Genomic DNA, 3,511 nt, shown 5'->3' on the forward strand with positions numbered 1-3,511 from the left:
CATCACCCCAGCGGCAAGAGAAGTAACCAACCCCCAAATTGTGGAGCCTTTCGTGAGGCTCAGGAATTCATTAGAGGATATCGTGCGGCGCAACAGGGACACGATAAAAAAGACAAAATAGATCAGAATAAAGAGAATGTATGGACATGAAAGCTGAAAAATAGAAAAGAAAGGAAGTGTGGTTGTCGTTTTGGGTCGAGATTTAAACCCACGAGGACTTTATTTCACCGCAGCCGCTGTTGTCTACTTTATTGTCGATCTTCCCTTTTTTTTCTTTTTTTTTTAATTCTTTCGTGGAAGAGTGATAGGACAGGAAAGGACGAAAGGAGTAGGATGGAAAGATAAATGCGAAGGGAAAGAAAGAGAAAGCAAACAAGAGGGGGGGAAAGAAAGCAGGGAGGGGAGCAGAGAATGAGGGAAGAGAAGACCAATCGGAGGAGAGACGCGTGGAAGAGGCCCGGGGGGGGGGGGGCGTATGTGACCCGCGGAGAACTTTTAAAAAAAGTGTTAGAAGTTTTGGAATGTTTTTTCGTCGGGGGATATCTCGCGCTTCACTAAAATTTGCGAGGTCCGACCAAACCCGCCGGGATCAGGTCGAGAACGTCGTCATTCATTTCAAAAGAGCTTAAACCCCAATTCTCTGCCTCTCAAAAATGATAAATGGCATTCGAGGAACTATAAATTCAATCGAGACATTGCCAAGTCGGCGGAAGATCAAGCTTTCCGTCTACTGGGACCCAACTTGCAATGAGTCTCGGCCCGGCAATGCTCTGCCGCCAGAGTCCCCCTAGATTATCATTAATCTGGCTGTGCCCGGACAGTGAAGGATTATAGTATTAAACGGTTTATTTGAAGTACTTCTCCTTTTCTTGCAGCCAAGAGCACGCACAGACCTACAGAAATGGTGCAAGAGGTAATTAGCTCACTATGAAAATCTATTAAGGTGAACACGATATCTCCATTTGCATTGGTCGCCCGTCCGACGAGCCCAAACCAGGAGGGAACAAATGCTGCTCAGTTTTAGCTTTAATGAAAGCTTACGTCCACAACTTTCGCCTTTTTGCGTCGTAGGATTTCCCGTTTTATCCGCTTCCACCTTCAAATGTTATTTTATGAATACACGCGTGTATGTATATCTATCTATATCTGTCTTTCTATTTTTTATCTATCTGTCTATTTATATGTATGTATACATGTATGTATGTGAATGTGTATGTATATGTATATTTATGTGTGTGTGTGTGTGGTTTTGTTTTTGTGTGTGTGTGTGTGTGTGTGGTGTGTGTGGGCTGTGTGTGTGTGTGTGTGTGTATGTATGTATGTATGTGTGTGTGTGGGTTTAAGTGTTTAATGTAAATACATACACACACACACACACACACACACACACACACACACACACACACACACCACACCACTCACACACAACGAATATCGCTTGTAGAAGACTTTAAAGTAATAAAGATAAAATGAATGAGTTAAAAGACAAAGCTAACAAGGGTGACGGCCGAGCGTCAAAATGCCAAACAAAATAATAAAGATTAACGAATGTTTAGGCCCGCCATATCAAAGAATAAATGATACCATCAGAGAGCTTACTCATTTACTTTTTCATATTTCTGGATTAACTACATCTCGTTACTGATGTTTGGAGAGTGTGATACTGGCCTCTCTTCTCTGTTTCCTTTCTCGGTAACGTACACGGAACCCCTGTGCCTACTCGCTGCCTCTACTTTGCTCTCTCTTTTCCTGCTCTCGCGGCCTCTCTCTGTCTGTCTGTCGTAATATCTCTGTCTATTTGTCTCTGTCTTTGCTCTACGTTCTCTCCTCCTTCCTCTCCTCCCCCTCTCTCTCTCCCCTCTCTTCTCTTCTCTCTCTCTCCTCTCCTTTGTCTCTTCTCTTCTCTCCTCTCTCCTCTCTTCTCTCTTCTCTTTTCTCTCTCTCCTCTCTCTCTCGTCCCCTTTTTTCCCTTTTTCCCTTTTTCTCTCCTCTCTTTTCCCCTTAAAACCCCAAAAAAGGGCTTTTTTTAGTTTCCCCCAAAAACCTTTCGCCCCCTTTTTTTTTTTTGGGGCGGTTTTTTTTTTTTTTTTTTTTTTTTTTTGGGGGGGTTTTTTTTTCCCCCACCCGGGGGGGTTTTTGGGTTTTTTTTTTCCCCCCCCCCCGGGGTTTTTTTTTTTTTTCCCCCCTTTTTTTTTTGTTTTTTCCCTTTCCCCTTTTTTCCCCCGTCTTTTTTGTTTTTTTTAAATTTTTTTTTTTTTGGGTTTTTTTTTTTTTTTTTTTTTTTTTTTTTTTTGGTGTGTTTTGGTTTTTTTTGTTTTTTCTCCCCCCCCCCCCCCCCCCCCCCCCCTCCTCCCCTCTTCCCCTTTTTTGTTTTTTAAATTTTTTAAAATTTTCCCCTTTTGCCCAAATTTTTTTGTTAATTTTTTTAAAATTTTTTTTTTTTTTTTCTTTTTTTTTTTTTTTTTATAATAAATTTTTTTCCCCCCCTTTTCCCTTTTTTCTTCAAAAATTTTCCCCCTTTTCCTTTTTCCCCTTTCCCCCCCCCCCCTTTTTTTTTTGGGGGGGAAAAAAAAAAAAAAATTTTTCCTTTTTATTTTTCTTTTTCCCCCTTTTCCTCTTCTCCCCTTTCTCCTCCCTCTCTTCTCTTTTCCCCTTCTCCCCCCTCTCTCCTCTCTCCCCCTCTCTCTCCCCTTCCCTTTTCGTCTCCCCCTCTCCTCTCTTTCTCTTTTTTTTTTTTTTTTCCCCCCCCCCCCTTTTAAATTTTTTTCTTTTTTTTCTTTTTATTTTTTTTTTTCTTTCCTCTCTCTTTTTTTTTTTATTTTATTTTTTTTTTTTTTTTTTTTTTTTTCTTCCTTTTCCTCCCCCCCCCCCCCCCCCCCTTGTTTTTTTATTTTTTTATTTATTTTAAAAAATATATCACTATATAATTTATATTATAGAAATAATATATATTTTATCTATATTATAAAATATTATAATATATCTTATAATATTTTATAATATATATTAATTTTTTTTTATATATATATATATATATAATTATATTATAATAATATCCCAAAAAAAAATATTATATATATTTTTCTTTTTAATTTTTATTAATAATTTTATATATAAATACGCAAAAACCCCCAAACACACACAATTTTTTTTTTTTTTTTTTTTTTTTTTTTTTTTTTTGTTTATTTAATATTTATTTTATATATATTTAATAAGATATTTTATATTTTTATTTTTTTAAATTTATTATTATTTTTATTTTTTTTTTTTTTTATTTTTTTATTTTTTTTATTTTCTTATTTTTATATATATAATAAAATAGAGGGGAAAAGAGAGAGAGAGAGAGAGGAGAAAAGAGAGAGGGGAGAAAAAGGGAAAGAAAAAAGAGAGAGAAAGAGGAGAGATGAATGAAAAAGAAAAAAATATGGATAAAATTTTTGCTATTATATATTTATAAAAATATAAAATACAAAAACATAAAAAAACCACTTAACACCCAGACACCAGACCC

The sequence above is a fragment of the Penaeus monodon genome, chromosome 18, assembly GCF_015228065.2.
Source record: "Penaeus monodon isolate SGIC_2016 chromosome 18, NSTDA_Pmon_1, whole genome shotgun sequence".
NCBI lineage: Eukaryota > Metazoa > Arthropoda > Malacostraca > Decapoda > Penaeidae > Penaeus > Penaeus monodon.